The 21,190-nt window shown below is 38.5% G+C and overlaps 1 pseudogene; it reads right to left on the bottom strand.

Moving 5' to 3' along the window:
• Nucleotides 1-2,958: 2,958 nt before the first annotated feature.
• LOC100976656 (putative solute carrier organic anion transporter family member 1B7) overlaps nucleotides 2,959-21,190 on the bottom strand; it is a 127,259-nt pseudogene continuing 109,027 nt past the window's right edge.

Here is a 21,190-nt window from a genome sequence, read left to right on the forward strand (position 1 = left end):
AGACTAAGGAGAAAACCTACAGAATGGGAGAAAATATTTGCAAATTTTACATCTGACAAGAGATTAATATAAAGAATTTATAAGGAACTCAAACAATTCAATAAGAAAAACCTAATTTAAAAATGGGCAAAGACATTTTTCCAAGGAAGATATAGAAATGGCCAACAGTTATATGAAAAAAATGCTCAATATCACTAACAATCAGCAAAATGCAAATAGAAGCCAAAATGAGATATCACCTCATCCCAGATAGAATGGATAGCATCAAAAAGGCAAAAAAAAAAAAAAAAATGCTGGCAATACTGTGGAGAATGGGAAAGTTTTATACACTGTTGTTAATGGAAATTAGTACAAGGGTTATGAAAAACAGTATGGAAGTTCCTCAAAAATTTAAAAATAGATCTATCATATGATCCAGCAATCCCACTACTGGGTATATGGCCAAAGAAAATGAAATAAATATGTTGAAGAGTCATTCTGCACTTTCATGTTTATTGCAGCACTGTTCATATTATCCAAGGCATGTATTCATATTATCCAAGGCATGTATTCATATTATCCAAGGCATGGAATCAACCTAAATGTCATCAACAGGGAAAAGGATAAAGGAAATGTGAGGTAGATATGCATAATGAACTCCATTCGGCCACAAAAAAAGATGAAATCCTGTCATTTTCAATAAAATAGTTGAGCCTGGAGAACATTGTGTCAAGGGAAATAAGCTAGGTATAGAAAGAAAAATACTGCATGGTATCATTCATGTGAAGAATCTAAACAAATTGATCTCGAAGGCATTGAGAATGGAATAGTGGTTATCAAAGATGGGAAAAACGGGAAGTGGAAGATGGGGAGAGGTTTTTAAATGGTAAAATGTTAAAGTTAGGTAGGAGGAATAAGTTGCTGTATAGTAGGGTGACTATAGCTGACAATAATGTACCTTTCAAAAAGCTAGAAGAGAGGATTTTGAATGTACTCACAATAAAGAAATGATAAATGTGTAAGGTAATCAATATGCTAATAACCATTATTTGATCATTACACAGTGTATACATGTACTGAAACATCACATTGTATTCCATAAATATGTACAATTATATGTGTATGTGTGTTTATGTGTGCATGTGTATGATCCCATCAGATTTTTTATATGACACCTACAAACCTAGCAAATGTGTGGTTTTCCTCAAGTTTCTGTTTGTGTAATTAATGTATCTTTTCTCTAGTTTACAGACTGGGGAAACATTAATACATATATTAATTATATATATTAATACTTTTTTATATAAGTGTGTATGTATATGTGTGTGTGTATCTATACATAGACACACACACTGGAAGTTACATATATATGTGTGTGTGTATATATATGTGTGTGTATATATATGAAGTTACATTTATGTGTGTGTGTATATATATAGGAAATTACATATATAGGTATTTGTGTATGTATATATATAACTTTCAGGCCATTTCCAAGATTCTAGTAATATTTATTTTGTGTGACTTTGCTATACTCAGGCATACCTTGTCTTATCACATGGCTTTCTGTCTATCAAGGAATACGAGCATCATGCGGAATTTTTTATAGATGTCCAAGCTATATCACAAATGCTTGAATTCAGAATCTCTAAAGTAGGTCTATAATTATATTTGTTGAAAATATATTTTTACACTTGACTCTGATACAAAAAAAATTTAAATCAATTAAGAATAAGAAACTACAACCTCTAGCATTCATTACAGTAGAGTTGTTCCTACTAGAAAATGCAATATTTAAATATTTGATCTCATTTTCCCTATTTCTTGCCTGGCTTGTAGAGATCTGGAAGATATCTTTTTGTGCATGATGAACCAACAAACAAGTATGCAAGAGAGTGACACAGATTTTATTTCTCCCAGAGAACAGACAGATGCAATGAAGACACATCTTATCAATGGATTTTGTTTCTCAAGTCAAAGTCAGCTTTTCTTAAACCATTTCCTTATGCAAGAAGATGGGGAGCTGAATGTGGAAAAATGCTATTCAAACAAATAATCTGATAATTGCCAATGAAGAGTGTTCTTTCTTCTCACTACAGATGAAATACAAGAGATGTATCTAAGACCAGAGCTTTTACTTTCTCTAACTGGAGTGAAATTAAAATTGATGGATATTTTATTTTTATTTTTTCTTCTTTTTTTTCTTGTGATTGTCTTTTTTATTTTAGCCATTTAAGTACATCAAAAAAAGGCAACACTTCCTCAAAGTGAGTAAAAATGGAATCAAAAATCAAAAAAAAAAAATTTCCATAGGCCTAGCAGAAACTTAACACATGCTATAATATGTTGCCTAACAATTATACCTTGCAAATATTTGACTATTTCTATTTTTTCAATAGTATCTTAATGGGAGGTTGGAAGAAAATACATCAAGGTGGCTAGCAGACACAATTTCAAATTATAAAGTAATACTTATAATTTCTGAGTAATGTACAATTTAACATGAAAAATAGATATCATTATAGCATAAATCCAGGCTAGATTTTAGGCCTAAGTAAAATGTCTCAATGGTTTTGTTTTGTTTTTAAAAAGGCATAAGTTTCTCTCCTTATTTAGGCTATTAATCTATCTCCACCTTTTTACTTCCACTTGTATTCTAGTCATTGAAGAGTTACAACTACCTGAGCAAGTACTTTTTCTTCTATTACATATTAACTATTCCTCTCACTTCAAATTTTTATGAATTATATATTCTAAACTACAAAAGCTTGTGTAGCTATGTCCTAACCATGGGTACCATTTTTTATAGTTTGTTTCATTATAAATTCATAGGCTTATTCATTGTTGCATCATAAGTGAAGAATGTGGGAATTCTCAGTGAAAAGACTCAGAACACCACAAAAATAACGTCTTACGGAATCAATACATTAGTTGGAAACAGCAGCAAAATTATTTTTTTCCTCCTCTTAATTACATGCTTTACTGTTCTTCAGCAGAAGGTACAAAATGTTCACTGTCATTTAAGAATTCTAAGTTTGCTTCATCCATTACTTGTCTTTCATTTTCTGATACTTTGGTATCCTTTCCATGGAATTTTTTCTTTACAACAAAAATAAATACAGTAAGTAAAACAAGTACTGGGAATATTAGGGCTACCTTCAAGCCGAAGAAGGCTCTTCTGTGAAAAGAGAATAAAGAAAATAGATTATTAAATTGTGTAAAATATTTTACATTTTTTTCTCCCCAGTATGCAGACCTTAAAAGAAAAAAAAAACAGAAGTTATACATACAAATATTAAGAAAGCAATTCTGTTTATTCTTTTCATTGGGGAATAAAAAACTTTCCTTTTTTTTTTTTTTTTTTTTTAAATACAAAGCTACAGAAACTAAACTCTGGCTTTCTCTAGCCTTCCTCTGGGATGGAGAAAAATATACATCTCCAGCCCCCTGAAACCCTCTCATTCTACGTAAGGGCAGGAGACAGAAACTGAGAAGCAAGTTCGAACTTCACAATCCACAGGTACAGGCTCGCTAAAAGATTGAGACCTTATCATAGAACTGTTGAATGCTACTTTTACTCCAGCACCTTACACCACATTAATAAACCCTTAAATACAGCCGTTCCTTTTACCCAGTACATTTTGTCTGGCTGTCAAGAAAAAATTGCAAGTCTCATACTAAAAGGCAATAAACACAGTCTGAAAAGAATAAGACTTAAAGCCAGATCCAGGTATATAAGGGACGTTGGAATTATCAAAATGGAAATTTAAAACAAATATTATTAATTTGCTAAGGGCTCTAATGAATAATGTAGAGAGCATGCAAGAACAGGGGAGCAATGTAAGCAAGGAGATAAAAATTCTAAGAGCCAAAAAGAATCACTGAAGATTAAAAAATACTGTAACAGATATGACAAATACCTTAATTTTTTTTATTGTTAGGTAGATTACAGCTGAGGAAACTATCTCTAAGTATATCCCAATACAAACCTCCAAAATTAAAAGCAAAGAAAAGTAAGACTAGAGGAAAAAAAAAAAAAAAGGATAGCCAAGAACTTTGTGATAACTACGTGTGTATAATGGAAATACTTGAAAGGGAGAAAGAAAGGAACAAAATAAATATTTGAACTAAAAAGCACTGAAAATTTTTCTTGAATGAATGTCAGATACTAAACTATAGACCCAGGAAGCTCAGAAAACACCAAGAAGGAAAATTGCCAGAAAAATTATGCATAGGTTTGTTATTTTCAGACTGTAGAAAATCAAAGATGAAGAAAACATCCTGTAAGAAGCCAGAAAAAAAAACAAACCTTATGTATAGAGGAGCAAAACATTACATCAGACTTCTCTTCAGAAACCATGTACTCCAGAAGAGAGTGGACTGAAATATTCAAAGTGTTGAGAGAAAAACACCTCCAACTTAAAATTCTGTACCCTGTGCAATTATCTCTCAAAAGTCAAGTTGAAATAAAGACATCGTCGGAGGGCAGCCAAGATGGCCGAATAGGAACAGCTCCAGACTACAACTCCCAGCTTGAGCGACGCAGAAGACTGGTGATTTCTGCATTTCCATCTGAGATACCGGGTTCATCTCACTAGGGAGTGCCAGACAGTGGGCACAGGACAGTGGGTGCAGCGCAAGGTGCGCGAGCCAAAGCAGGGTGAAGCATTGCCTCACTCGGGAAGGGCAAGGTATCAGGGAGCTCCCTTTCCTAGTCAAAGAAAGGGGTGACAGACGGCACCTGGAAAATCGGGTCACTCCCACCCTAATACTGCGCTTTTCTGACGGGCTTAAAAAACGGCGCACCAGGAGATTATATCCCGCACGTGGCTCAGAGGGTCCTACACCCATGGAGTCTCCCTGATTGCTAGCACAGCAGTCTGAGATCAAACTGCAAGGCGGCAGTGAGGCTGGAGGAGGGGCGCCCGCCATTGCCCCGGCTTGCTTAGGTAAACAAAGCAGCTGGGAACCTCGAACTGGGTGGAGCCCACCACAGCTCAAGGAGGCCTGCTTGCCTCTGTAGGCTCCACCTCTGGGGGCAGGGCACAGACAAACAAAAAGACAGCAGTAACCGCTGCAGACTTAAATGTCCCTGTCTGACAGCTTTGAAGAGAGCAGTGGTTCTCCCAGCATGCAGCTGGAGATCTGAGAACGGGCAGACTGCCTCCTCAAGTGGGTCCCTGACCCCTGACCCCTGAGCAGCCTAACTGGGAGGCACCCCCAGTAGGGGCAGACTGACACCTCACACGGCTGGGTACTCCTCTGAGACAAAACTTCCAGAGGAACGATCAGACAGCAGCATTCTCGGTTCACGAAAATCCACTCTTCTGCAGCCACCGCTGCTGATACCCAGGTAAACAGGGTCTGGAGTGGACCTCTAGCAAACTCTAACAGACCTGCAGCTGAGGGTCCTGTCTGTTAGAAGGAAAACTAACAAACAGAAAGGACATCCACACCAAAAACCCATCTGTACATCACCATCATCAAAGACCAAAAGTAGATAAAACCACAAAGATGGGGAAAAAACAGAGCAGAAAAACTGGAAACTCTAAAAAGCAGAGCGCCAATCCTCCTCCAAAGGAATGCAGTTCCTCACCAGCAACGGAACAAAGCTGGATGGAGAATGACTTTGACGAGTTGAGAGAAGAAGGCTTCAGATGATCAAACTACTCTGAGCTACAGGAGGAAATTCAAACCAAAGGCAAAGAAGTTGAAAACTTTGAAAAAAATTTAGAAGAATGTATAACTAGAATAACCAATACAGAGAAGTGCTTAAAGGAACTGATGGAGCTGAAAGCCAAGGCTCGAGAACCACGTGAAGAATGCAGAAGCCTCAGGAGCCGATGCGATCAACTGGAAAAAAGAGTATCAGTGATGGAAGATGAAATGAATGAAATGAAGTGAGAAAGGAAGTTTAGAGAAAAAAGAATAAAAAGAAACTAACAAAGCCTCCAAGAAATATGGGACTATGTAAAAAGACCAAATCTATGTCTGATTGGTGTACCTGAAAGTGACGGGGATAATGGAACCAAGTTGGAAAACACTCTGCAAGATATTATCCAGGAGAACTTCCCCAATCTAGCAAGGCAGGCCAACATTCAGATTCAGGAAATACAGAGAACGCCACAAAGATACTCCTCGAGAAGAGCAACACCAAGACACATAATTGTCAGATTCACCAAAGTTGAAATGAAGGAAAAAATGTTAAGGGCAGCCAGAGAGAAAGGTCAGGTTACCCACAAAGGGAAGCCCATCAGACTAACAGCTAATCTCTCAGCAGAAACTCTACAAGCCAGAAGAGAATGGGGGCCAATATTCAACATTCTTAAAGACAAGAATTTTCAACCCAGAATTTCATATCCAGCCAAACTAAGCTTCATAAGTGAAGGAGAAATAAAATACTTTACAGATAAGCAAATGCTGAGAGATTTTGTCACCACCAGGCCTGCCTTACAAGAGCTCCTGAAGGAAGCACTAAACATGGAAAGGAACAACCGGTACCAGCCACTGCAAAATCATGCCAAATTGTAAAGACCATCGAGGCTAGGAAGAAACTGCATCAACTAATGAGCAAAATAACCAGCTAACATCACAATGACAGGATCAAATTCACACATAACAATATTAACTTTAAATGTAAATGGACTAAATGCTCCAATTAAAAGGCACAGACTGGCAAATTGGATAAAGAGTCAAGACCCATCAGTGTGCTGTATTCAGGAAACCCATCTCACATGCAGAGACACACATAGGCTCAAAATAAAGGGATGGAGGAAGATCTACCAAGCAAATGGAAAACAAAAAAAGGCAGGGGTTGCAATCCTAGTCTCTGATAAAACAGACTTTAAACCAACACAGATCAAAAGAGACAAAGAAGGCCATTACATAATGGTAAAGGGATCAATTCAACAAGAAGAGCTAACTATCTTAAATATATATGCACCCAATACATGAGCACCCAGATTCATAAAGCAAGTCCTGAGTGACCTACAAAGAGACTTAGACTCCCACACAATACTGATGGGAGACTTTAACACCCCACTGTCAACATTAGACAGATCAACGAGACAGAAAGTTAACAAGGATACCCAGGAATTGAACTCAGCTCTGCACCAAGCGAACCTAATAGACATCTACAGAACTCTCCACCCCAAATCAACAGAATATACATTTTTTTCAGCACCACACCACACCTATTCCAAAATTGACCACATACTTGGAAGTAAAGCTCTCCTCAGCAAATGGAAAAGGACAGAAATTATAACAAACTGTCTCTCAGACCACAGTGCAATCAAACTAGAACTCAGGATTAAGAAACTCACTCAAAACCTCTCAACTACATGGAAACTGAACAACCTGCTCCTGAATGACTACTGGGTACATAACGAAATGAAGGCAGAAATAAAGATGTTCTTTGAAACCAAGGAAACAGAGACACAACATACCAGAATCTCTGGGACACATTCAAAGCAGTGTGTAGAGGGAAATTTATAGCACTAAATGCCCACAAGAGAAAGCAGGAAAGATCCAAAATTGACACCCTAACATCACAATTAAAAGAACTAGAAAAGCAAGAGCAAACACATTCAAAAGCTAGCAGAAGGCAAGAAATAACTAAAATCAGAACAGAACTGAAGGAAATAGAGACACAAAAAACCCTTCAAAAAATTAATGAATCCAGGAGCTGGTTTTTTGAAAGGATCAACAAAATTGATAGACTGCTAGCAAGACTAATAAAGAAGAAAAGAGAGAAGAATCAAATAGACACAATAAAAAATGATAAAGGGGATCTCACCACTGATCCCACAGAAATACAAACTACCATCAGAGAATACTACAAACACCTCTATGCAAATAAACTAGAAAATCTAGAAGAAATGGATAAATTCCTCGACACATACACTCTCCCAAAACTAAACCAGGAAGAAGTTGAATCTCTGAATAGACCAATAACAGGCTCTGAAATTGTGGCAATAATCAATAGCTTAGCAACCAAAAAGAGTCCAGGACCAGATGGATTCACAGCTGAATTCTACCAGAGGTACAAGGAGGAACTGGTACCATTCCTTCTGAAACTATTCCAATCAATAGAAAAACAGGGAATCCTCCCTAACTCATTTTATGAGGCCAGCATCATCCTGATACCAAAGCCAGGCAGAGACACAACAAAAAAAGAGAATTTTAGACCAATATCCTTGATGAACATTGATGCAAAAATCCTCAATAAAATACTGGCAAACCGAATCCAGCAGCACATCCAAAAGCTTATCCACCATGATCAAGTGGGCTTCATCCCTGGGATGCAAGGCTGGTTCAATATACGCAAATCAATAAATGTAATCCAGCATATAAACAGAACCAAAAACAAAAACCACATGATTATCTCAATAGATGCAGAAAAAGCCTTTGACAAAATTCAACAACCCTTCATGCTAAAAACTCTCAATAAATTAGGTATTGATGGGACATATCTGAAAATAATAAGAGCTATCTATGACAAACCCACAGCCAATATCATACTGAATGGGCAAAAACTGGAAGCATTCCCTTTGAAAACTGGCACAAGACAGGGATGCCCTCTCTCACCACTCCTATTCAACAGAGTGTTGGAAGTTCTGGCCAGGGCAATCAGGCAGGAGAAGGTAATAAAGGGTATTCAATTAGGAAAAGAGGAAGTCAATTTGTCTCTGTTTGCAGAAGACATGATTGTATATCTAGAAAACCCCATTGTCTCAGCCCAAAATCTCCTCAAGCTGATAAGCAACTTCAGCAAAGTCTCAGGATACAAAATCAATGTACAAAAATCACAAGCATTCTTATACACCAATAACAGACAAACAGAGAGCCAAATTATGAGTGAACTCCCATTCACAATTGCTTCAAAGAGAATAAAATACCTAGGAATCCAACTTACAAGGGATGTGAAGGACCTCTTCAAGGAGAACTACAAACCACTGCTCAATGAAATACAAGTGGATACAAACAAATGGAAGAACATTCCCTGCTTATGGGTAGGAAGAATCAATATCGTGAAAATAGCCATACTGCCCCAGGTAATTTATAGATTCAATGCCATCCCCATCAAGCTACAATGACTTTCTTCACAGAATTGGAAAAAACTACTTTAAAGTTCATTTGGAACCAAAAAAGAGCCTGCATACCAAGTCAATCCTAAGCCAAAAGAACAAAGCTGGAGGCATCACCCTACCTGACTTCAAACTATACTACAAGGCTACAGTAACCAAAACAGCATGGTACTGGTACCAAAACAGAGATATAGACCAATGGAACAGATCATGAGTGATAAAGATATGTCAATATGGGTTGTCAATTGTAACAAATCTACCACCCTGATGGGAGATGTTGATAACGGGCAAGGCTATGCATGTGTGGGAGCAGGCAGGATATGGGAAATCTCTGTGCTTTCTCCTCAATTGTACTGCGATTCGAAAACTATTCTAAAAAATAAAGTCCTTTAATAATCATAAGATAACCATTTAACTGTATTAATTGGCAAATAACTGCTCTTTTAAAAATGTCCACTTTAAACAATCCAGCAGTGAACACAGGTGACTAAAATAAAAGTAGTAAGGGCCATGTGTCAGCTACAATATGCCAGGAGAGTTGTAAAGAGGGATGGTTATTTCTAGCTGGCTGAAGTGGTGCAAACTTTTGAAGAAAGGGTGTATGAGATAAGCTTGAGGCATGCACTGGATGTCGGAAGCCTAACACTTGCCTTAATTGGCTAAAATCAAGGTATTGATAGAGCTGCATCTTTTTATTTTATTTTATTGTTTATTTATTTTTGAGATGGAGTCTCACTCTGTTGCCCATGCTAGACTACAGTGGCAAGATCTTGGCTCACTGCTACGTCCACCTCCCAGGTTCCCGTGATTCTCCTACCTCAGCATCCTGAGTAGTTGGGATTACAGGCACCTGCCACCATGCCAGGCTAATTTTTGTATTTTTTAGTAGAGATGGGGTCTCACCATGTTGGCCTAGCTGGTCTCTAACTCCTGACCTCAAGTGATCCACCTTCCTTGGCCTCCCAAAGTGCTGGGATTACAGGTATAAGCCACCGCGCCTAGCCCTGCATTTTTTTTCTGTAAGCTCTACAACCTGTTTCCTTGTCTTTTCCCACTTCTAGAGGCGACCTACATTCCTTGGCTTCTGGGCCGTTTCCTCCAACTTCAAAACCGGCAACAATATGCATAGTCATTCTCACATCACATCCCTCTGACCTCTTCTGTTGCTTCCCACTTACATACACACATACATATATATGTGTGGGTGTACACAACACACACACACACACACACACACATTTCCTTTTAGTTCTACCAAAACCTTCACTAAAGGAAAAGAAACTAATATGGGTTTTTTAAAAAATTGTTTTAGAAGTCTTTTCATACTGAAACTAAAGTAACTAAAGTAATGCTATCCTAAAATGTGATGTTAATGCTTGGACTTGGTGATCATTGCTTTGGGGAGATTCTGAGGAGCATCTTGACAGTTGTCCTAAAATGAGTTACAATTCCAAATAAAAATAAACACTTTCGGCCGGGCACAGTGGCTCACACCTCTAATCCCAGCACTCTGGGAGGCCTAGGCGGGTGTATCACGAGGTCAGGAGATTGAGACCATCCTGGCTAACACGGTGAAACCCCGTCTCTACTAAAAATACAAAAAATTAGCCAGGCCTGGTGGCAGGCGCCTGTAGTCCCAGCTACTTGGGAGGCTGAGGCAGGAGAATGGTGTGAATCCTGGAGGCCTAGCTTGCAGTGAGCTGAGATTGTGCCACTGCACTCCAGCCTGGCCAACAGAGCGAGACTCAGTCTCAAAAAGCAAACAAACAAACAAAAATAAACACTTTCTTAACATAATGTCATTAAAGTAAATTTAGTAAGTGTTGCTTTTTTATTTCTTTCCATACTTTTATTCATGGAAATAAAATCTACCATTTAGGAAGACATTTTATATAATAAGACTTAAGTTAGGAGAATGTGGGGTAGTGAATGCTGCTTTACTGCAATTCCAGGAAAAGCTGGATCATTACTTGTTGGGAATGTTTGATAGTGAATTTACACATTAAGTGAGAGAAGGTTCTAGTAAATTTGACCCAGGGCGTTTTCTCCAGGGATTTCACCTGAACTAAGAAACATTCCCCACTTTACATAAACAATAGCATGCTCCACATATTCTTCCTTTGTCTTTTTTTTAATGTAACAATATATTGTGAATAGGGTCCATATTAGAAAATACATATCTCGTTTCTTCTTTTTTTAAGAACTCAGAATATTCATTTGCCTGCATGTGTCATTATTTGATAACTTATTGATTGATATTTACATTGTTTTCAGTATTTTGGGAATATAGCTTGCTAGAGGTTAAATTCCTAGAAGTACTCCCACTGGCTCAAAGTCATTTACTTTGCAAACACAATCTCCAATCAACACCTTTGTTGACAATCTGGGTGACTTTTAATTGCAGTTCTCTTATTGTCAATGAATAAAAAAATGATGTTCATATTTTCATGTTTCATAACCTCTAGTGACTGTTTTGGAAAATGTTTGATGATTTTTTTTCTTTACTAGTTCCTATATCTTATAGCAATTTTAGTTTTACAGAAAACTGTACAGAAAGTATGGAGGGCTCCCTGCCCAACATACGCACAGTTTCTCCTATCATTAACCCCTTGTATTAGTACAGCACATTTGTTCCAAATGATGAAAGAATACCGATACATTATTAAGTCCATATTTTACATTAGAGTTCACTTTCTATGTTGTAAATTTCCAAAGGTTTGGCAAATGCATATTATGATGCAACATTATAATATCATATAGAATAGTTTCACTAGCCCAAAAAATGTCTTGTGTCAGACCTATTCAGACCTATTCATCCATTCCTTCTCCCCACTGAACCCCAAGAAACAACTGATCTTTTCATTGCCCATTATTTTGCCTTTTCTACAAAGTTATACAGTTAAAATTATACAATCTGAAGCTTTGTAGGCTGCCTTCTTTTATTTACACATTTAATTTTCCTTTCTTTTTGTAGATTGATAGCTCATTTTTTTTTAATTGATTGATGTGATTTGGATTTGTGTCTCTGCCCAAATATCATGCCAAATTGGAAGAGGGGCCTGGTGGGAGATGACTGGATTATGTGGGTGGATTTCCCCCTTTCTGGTCTCAAGATAGTGAGTGAGTTATGAGATCTGATAGTTTAGAAGTGTGTGGTACTTCCACTTTTGCGCGCTCTCTCTCTTTCTCTCCTGTTGCCATGAGAAGATACGCTTTGTTTCCCCTTTGCCTTCTGCCATGATTGTAAGTTTCCTGAGGCCTCCCAGTCATGCTTCCTCTAAAGCCTGTTGAACTGTGAATGAATTAATCCTGTTTTCTTCATAAATTACCCAGTCTCAGGTAGTTCTTTATAGCATCCTGAGAATGGACTAATACATTGATGACTAATATTCCATTGTATGAATGTACCACAGTTCAATTATTTGTTTACCTATTAAAGGACATCTTAAATGCTTCCACTTTTTAACATTCAAATGCAGGGTTTTTTTTTTTGTGGACATGTTTCCAATTAATTTAGGTAAATATCTGGGAGCATGATTGCTTAATCATACAGTAAATCTATCTTTTGCTTTTAAAAAACTTTGACTCTGTCTTCCAACATGGCTGTACCATTTTATATTACCTCCAGCAATGAAAGAAAATTCCTGTTATCTCATTCTTGCCAGCATTTGGTGGTGTTTTTGTTAATTTTTAAGAGCTTTTTATATACATAGGACATTTGCCTATGTCTGTGTCTGACTTAGAAATTCTTCTAATTTATCTTTTGTTGTTGAATTTCACTTAAAATAAGTTTTGGGGATGCAGTTTTTAAAATATTTTATTCCTTTTCTTTATCTTCTTTGTTTTAACATTTATTTTAGGTTCATGGGTACATGTGCAGGTTTGTTATATAGGTAAATTGTATGCTATGCAGGTTTGGTGTACAGACTTATTGTCACCCAGGTAATAATCATAGTCACTTATAGGTAGCTTTGTATCTTCACCCTCCTCTCACCCTCCACCCACAAGCAGACCCCAGTGTCTCTTGTTCCCTTATTTGTGTCCATATGTACTCAATGTTTAGCTCCCACTTAAAAGAGAGAACGTGTGGTATTTGATTTTCTGTTCCATAGGCTCACTTATGATTCAACATCACTAATTATTAGAGAAATACAAATCAAAACTACAATGAGACACCATCTCACACCAGTTAGAATGGCTATTGTTAGCAAGTAAAAAAATAACAGATACTGACAAGGTGGTGAAAAAAAGGGAACACTTATACATTACTGGTGGGATTGTAAATTAGTTCTGCCATTGTAGAAAGCAGTCTGGTGGTTTATCAGAGAATGTAAAACAAAATTACCATTCAGCCCATTAATTGTATTACTGGGTATAAACCCAAAGCAATAAAAATCCTTCCACCATTTTTTTTTAATTATCATTTGGGGCATTTGGGTCATACTTAGTGTTATGGGTTGGTTGTGTCCCCAGCCAAATCTCATCTTAAACTATAGTTCCCATCATCCCCAAATGTCGTGGAAGGGACCCAGTGAGAGGTAACTGAATTATGGGGATGGTTATCTCCACACTGTTCTCGTAGTGAGTGAGTTCTCATGAGATCTGATGGTTTTATAAGGTGCTTTTCTCCCTCTTTGCTTGGCACTTCTTCTTGCTGCTGCCATGTGCAGAAGGATGTGTTTGCTTTCCCTTCTGCTGTGATTTTAAGTTTCCCGAGGCCTCCCCAGCCCTCCAGAACTGCAGGTCAATTAAACCTCTTTCCTTTATAAATTACCAGTCTTGAGTATGTCTTTATTAGCAGTGTGAGACTGGACTATTACAGTAAATAGGTACCAGGTAAGGGGGCACTGCTGTAAAGATATCCCCAAATGGGGAAGCAACCTTGGAATTTGGTAACAGGCAGAGGTTGGAATTGTTTGGATGGCTCAGAAGAAGAAAGAAAAATGTGGGAAACTTTGGAACTTCCTAGAGACTTGGAGGGCTCAGAAAATAGGAAGATGTGGGAAAGTTTGAAACTTTCAAGAGTCTTGTTGAATAGCTTTGAACAAAATGCTGATAGTGATATGGATGATAAAGTCCAGGCTGACATGGTCTCAGATGGAGATGAGGAACTTGTTGGGAGCTGGAGTAAAGGTCACTGTTGCTATACAAAGAGTTGGGTGACATTTTGCCCCTACCCTGGAGATCTGTGGAACTTTGAACTTGAGAAAGATAATTTAGGGTATCTGGTGGAAGAAATTTCCACTGGCAAAGTGTTCAAGAAGAAGTGGCGCATAAAAGTTTGAAAAATTTGCAGGCTGATGATACAGTAGAAAAGAAACCCATATTCTGGGGAGAAATTCAAGCCAGCTGCAGAAATTTACATAAGTAATGAGAAGACAAATGTAATTGCCAAGATAATGGGGAGAATGTCTCCAGGGAATGTCAGAGACCTTTGTGGCAGCCCCTCCCATCACAAAACAAGAGGCCTAAGAGAAGTACTGGTTTTGTGGGCTGGGCCCAGGGACCCCTGCTGTGTGTAGCCCAGAAACTTGGTGCTACAAGTCCCAGCCACTCCAGCCATTTTTAAAAGAGGCCATGGTACAGCTTGGCCCATGGCTTTAGAGGTTGCAAGCCGCGAGCCTTGGTAGCTTCCATGTGGTGTTGAACCTGTAGATGCACAGAAGTAAAGAATTGAGGTTTGGGAACCTCCGCTAAGATTTCAGAACATGTATGGAACTTTCTAGGCAGAAGCTTGCTGCAGAGATGGGGCCCTTATGCAGAACCTCTGCTGGGACAGTGTGGAAGGGAAATGTAGGGTTGGAACCCCCACACAGAGTCCCCACTGGGGCACTCCCTAGTGTGGCTGTTAGAAGATGCCCACCATCCTCTATACCCCAGAATGGTAGACCTACCAACACCTTGCTTTGTGTGCCTGAAAAAGCTGCAGACACAATGCCAGCCCTTAAAAGCAGCCTGAAGGGAAGCTGTATCCTGCAAAGCCACAGTGGTAGAGCTGCCTAAGACCATGGGAGCCCACCTCTTGCATCTGTGTAACCTGGACGTGAGACATGGAGCCAAAGGAGGTCATTTTGGAAAAATAAGGTTTAAAGACTGCCCTATTAGATTTTCGGCTTGCATGGGGCCTGTAGCCCCTTTGTTTTGGCCAATTTCTCCCATTTGGAATGGGTGTATTAACCCAATGCCTGTACTCCCCATTGTACCTAGGAAGCAACTTATCTGCTTTGATTTTACCAGCTCATAGGCAGAAGGTACTTGCTTTGTCTCAAATGAGACTTTGGACTTGGACTTTTGAGTTAATGCTGAAATGAGTTAAGACTTTAGGGGCCTGGTAGGAAGGCATAATTGTGTTTTGAAATGTGAGGACATGAGATTTGAGAGGGGCCAGGGACAGAATGATATGGTTTGGCTGTGTCCTCACCCAAATCTCATCTTGAACTGCAGTTCCCATAATCCCCATGTGTCATGGCAGGGACCCATTGGGAGGTAATTGAATCATGGAGATGGTTACCTCCATGCTCTTCTCATGAAAGTGAATGAGTTCTCATGAGATCTGATGGTTTTATAAGGGGCTCTTCTTTTCCTTCACTCTGCACTTCTCCTTGCTGCTGCCATGTAAAGAAAGATGTGTTGACTTCCCTTTCTGCCATAACTGTAAGTTTCCTGAGGCCTCCCCAGACCTGAAGAACTGTCAGTCAATTAAACCTCTTTCATTTATAAATTACCCAGTCTCGAGTATGTCTTTATTAGCAGTGTGAGAATCGATTAATACACTTAGAAACACATTTTTTTCTTCCTAGATAATTAAAAGAAATCCTATGTGAGTAGTTCTAATACTTATAATTTCACATGTAAAATTTGTGTATTTGGTCAATATATAAATTTCAAATTAATGTTTCTATAATTAGTAAGGTACAATTGCAGCAGCTTGTTTTCCTCCAGATGATCATCCAGCTATCTTAGTGTCACTAAGAGAATACCTTTGCCTATGAAGAGTATTGAAACATTTTTTCCCATATTTTCCTCAATGACCATATAACCAGAGCCCAGCTGGTCATTCTACATCTTCCTGGAGAAGCCAGAGGAGGAGAATTTTGTAATAAAAAGAGATTCAAGTACAGATCCCAGCTGTATTTCTTTTGGACAAGTTATTCATTATTCTTGAAACCTATTTTCTTCATATTTAAAGAAGGAGAAAATAGTGATTTTCTACAGTTTCTATGATTATTAAAATGAGATACCAGAATGCCTGAAACAATACTAAATGCAAAGCAAGGGTTCACTATATGGTAGCTATCATTATTAATATTATAATCACACTAAAATAATAGACTTAGGAATTAACATAGTCAAAGAAAAAATCTATTAATAAAATATATTTATGACAACTTACCCCAAATATGTGGAATTATATATCCTACAAGCCCCTCGTGCTCCACAGCTGTTGGTGGACCACTTCATACACGTTGTATCAATCAGAGCCCCAAAATATATTGGAACTAGAATACCTCCTGCAACATGAGATAAGAAGATATCAATCCAAGGAAAATGTTTCAGATATAACTGGGTGATATTCTACACTGATATATTTTGAGTTAAAAAAGTTTACAATTTTGGAAAATTATTCCATTGTTTTGGGCTACATCTACCCAAGAATCAAAATTATTAGGAAGCTCAAAGGCTTAAGTCATATGGTAATGTCATAGACATATTTGATCTACTCTTCCCTCCCTATATTCATAGGGAAGAAGGAGGACTATATACCTATATACTCTGTTCTTCCTATAACATCGATTAACTTAAACCTGATTGGTAAAAGGGGAACGTTATTCGTGAAACATGGAAATCATATTGATTCATATACAATTTTTCTTAGGCGAGAAAGACTGGATTACTGGGAGTCAAATTACAACCTTATGGGAAAAGGAAAAAGCTCTCACCTCAACTGCTGTAAAGTCAAAGATTTTTAATACTATTTTAAGAAAATTAAAAAGTGAATGCTTACATCAGGATTCCCTCCCCCAGAGATGTTCAGGCCTGGTTTCAAAGAGTGCTCAGCTATTGGCCAGTTTTACTTCTTTCTGGGCTCAGAACCCCATTTCCTCCTTCTTGGTGCTCTTAAAGACCACAGTCCAGCATTTTCTTTCCATTGATTTAATGCTTTTCTTAATATCTCCTAAAGCAGCCTAGGCTGTACAGGTTAGGGTCGCTGATAAATTTTGTTTCTGTTAGTGGTCTTATCACAACGGTGCATACATTTCAGTGGTCTGTCTCTGAGTCAATTTTTATCTGTAGTGCATGGTTTCACGGAAGGTACAGCATTCCAGGAATACATACATTGTTTATAGGAGAAGTATACATTCTGAGATTAACTCCTAGTTTTAAGCATAGGTAATTTGGTCAAAATTTTGAAGGACATCGTAGTAGAGAGCCATCCTTCAGATGTTAGAACTGAAGCATACAAGATTTTAGTTTGTTCTTGTTCTTTTTTGTGACTCATACTTTTCAGATTTTGTCACAAAACATGACAGTGATTTATATATGGCAGTTTACTGATTCTGCTTATTTTTAATCATTCTCAATTTCTGACAGTAAGAAATATTAGAATGACAAGGGAATGGTGTCTGAGGCCAATGTATCTGAAGCAATCTAGTGCTGACAAAATGGGTGAGAAATTTGCAGATTTCAAAAACTCAGGAGCACCTTTGAAAAATAAAAAATAGATGTCAACAATTTATTTTCTTCACATTATGCCACTGGGTTTAAACAAACTTTATGAAGTAAATGTGTTAACTAACACTTAATTACTGGAATTAGAAACCTCTGATGACCTATTTTCTAAATAACTTTTTCAATTTAATACACTATATATTATAATAGGCCTTCCACAATTTACAGACATACCATATTTAAGACGATTGTTTGCGAATTGGAAGTTTGGTACTAAGTGTGCATTTTTCCCATAGAGGCATTTGAGCTTCATTGTGGCATATGGTGGACACATCGAAATTGGATGTTCACAATTAGGATGGCCAGATTTTTTTTTTTCTATTTTATGTTGCTAAAATAATTTCTATTTTCAGTCTCATTTCAACGTATCAGAAGAAATACTAACTACCCAGAACTATTTTCAGCCTCTGTGTTCAAGTTCCAGGAGTGAGGTATCTTCACTGAATCTGAAGGTAGAGAACTGCCAAGATTACAGAGGCTGGAAGATTAGGGACACAGAAAGGGAATACTGGGAAGAGAACCGATGTAACCCTGCAGCATCTCCATCTTCTCTCTCCTATTCCCTTTGCACTTCTTTTTACCTTTCAGGATCTGTGACCTTCTCACCAACTACACTTCATGACAACTCCATTGTAATTTGGCCATACTTTTTCCTTTGCTTGCAAGGGTCCCAGAAACTGACCCCTCCCACTTCCTTTCCCTTCTGCCATCAGTGGTTACCTATGGGCCATAATCAGTCCTCTGCACCAATCCCTAGATGAATGATGCCCTTTTGCTACTTCCCAGGAATAAGCATATAAGGTTTACAGTTCTTACGAAGGAGCACTCACAGGGGTTAGGCTAGACATTGTTTAACAACAGGCAGCTGTGCAGTAAAGAGGGCAAATGGCAACAAGGGAGAAAGGGTAATTTTCTAAATCTTTTCTAATCAACTTTGAATATTTAAAATATAGGCCTCTAAAAGGTGGCCGATAGGAGGCAGGACTAGCTTGCAGCTCTCACTTGGACAAACAGAGCAGCATGTGGAGACTCACACTGCAAACTTTTTCTCCAAGAACTACCATAGCAACATAGTGGGAAAGCTGAGAGAATCCACAAACCCTTTGAAGAAACGTATCACCAGCTGCAGGCTCCCTGAGATGCCAAAAAACGGAGTCAGCTTCCTTTCTCAGCAGGGAGGCTGGTGGTTAGGGGCAAGTTTTTAGCCTTCGTCACCAAATAGCTGGTAATAGACTCAGTGCTGTTGGGGGTCACAGTGGCAGTGAGATCAGCCTGTAGGACTGCATGCTAGATAGGAGCAGGGTAAGGCCTGTTACTGCCAGTCCTTCCACGCCCCCCTGCCGCTCACCTGGCCCCCCACTACTTCTTTTGAAATCTGTGTGACTCAGCAGAGGCAGCCATAATTCCCTTGGGAACATAACTTCATTGGCCTGGGAACCACACCCTCATCCCCCACAGCAGCCACAGCAAGCCCTACCCAAAGAGAGTCTGAGCTCAGACATGCCTACCTCTGCCCCCACCTGGTGATCTTTCTCTACCTGCTCTGGTTGCCGATGACAAGAACATAATCTCTTAGGAGCTCTATGGCCTTGCCCACCAACTGAGAAACCTGAATACTTAACCAGGTGATCCTAGGGCAAGTTTGCTTCCTCTCTATAGTACTGCGGCTGATGTACTCTTGAAAGCACCACTGCCTGGCTGGAGGCCAACCAACACAAAACCGGTGAACTAAACAAAAATACAACCAAGGACCCTATCACAGTCCACTTCAACCTCCTGCTACCTCCGCCAGAGCAAATGCTGGTATCTATGGCTGAAAGACCTGAAGATGGATCACATCACAGGGACTCTTTGCAGACACTCCCTAGTACCAATCCAGAGCCCAGTAGCTCCACTGGGTGGCTAGACCCAAAAGAGTAAAAACAACAACTGCAGTTCAACTATCAGGAAGCCCCACCCCTAGGGGAATGGGTAGAATGCCACATCAAAGGAGCACCCTATGGGACAAAAAAATCTGAACAGCAGCCCTTGAGCCCCAGATCTTCCCTCTGTCATAATCTACAAAATGAGCAGGAACAATAAAAACAATTCTGATAATATAACAAAACAAAGTTCTTTAACACCCTCAAGAGTCACACCAGTTCACTAGCAATGGATCTAAACCAGACAAAACCTCTGAATTGCCAGGAAAATAATTCAGAAGGTCCATTATTAAGCTAGTCAATGAGGCGCCACAGAAAGGTGAAGTCCAACTTAAGGAAATAAAAAACATGATACAAGATATGAAAGGAAAATTTCTCAGTGAAATAGATAAGCTAAATCAAAAACAATCGCAACTTCTGGAAGTCAAGGACACACTTAGAGAAATGCAAAATGCCCTGGAAAGTCTCAGCAACAGAATCTAACTAGCAGAAGAAAGACCTTCAGAGCTGGAAGACAAGGCTTTCAAACCAAATCAATTCATCAAAGAGAAAGAAAGAAGAATTTTAAAAAATAAACAAAGCCTCCAGAAAGTTTGAGACTAGGTTAAGCATCCAAACCTAAGAATAATTGGCGTTCCTAAGGAAGAAGAGAAATCTAAAAATCTGGAAAGCGTATTTAAGGGAATAAACAAGGAAAACTTTCCCAGCCTTACTACAGATCCAGACATCCAAATACAAGAAGCTCAAAGAACACCTGGGAAATTCATCACAAAAAGATTATCACCTAGGCACGTATTCATCAAGTTATTTAAAGTCACGATGAAGGAAAGAATCTTAGGAGCTGTGAGGCAAAAACATCAGCATCAGGTAACCTATAAAGGAAAACCTATCAGAATCCCAGCAGATTTCTCAGCAGAAACTGTACAAGCCAGGAGGGTTTGAGTTCCTATTTTTAGCCTCCTTAAACAAGAAAGTTATCAGCAAGAATTTTGTCCCCAGCAAAACTAAGCTTCATAAATGAAGGAAAGATACAGTATTTTCCAGACAAACAAATGCTGAGAGAATTTGCCACTACCAAGCCAGCACTACAAGAACTGCTAAAAGAGCTTTAAATCTTGAAACAAATCCTCAAAAGACACCAAAATGGAACTTCCTTGAAGCATAAATCTCACAGGACCTGTATAACAATAACACACACACACACACACACACACACACACACACACACACACACACACAACCCAAGGTATTCTGGCAGCTAGCACGATGAATAGAATAGTACCTCACATCTCAATACTAACGTTGAATGTAACTGACTTAAATGCCCCACTTAAAATATATAGAATGGCAGAATGGATAAGAATTCACTAACGAAGTTTCTGCTGTCTTCAGGAGAGACTCACCTAACACATAAGGATTCACATAAACTTAAAGGAGTGGAAATAGATATTCCACATAAATGGACACTAGAAG

The sequence above is a fragment of the Pan paniscus genome, chromosome 10 (genome assembly GCF_029289425.2).
Source record: "Pan paniscus chromosome 10, NHGRI_mPanPan1-v2.0_pri, whole genome shotgun sequence".
Lineage (NCBI taxonomy): Eukaryota > Metazoa > Chordata > Mammalia > Primates > Hominidae > Pan > Pan paniscus.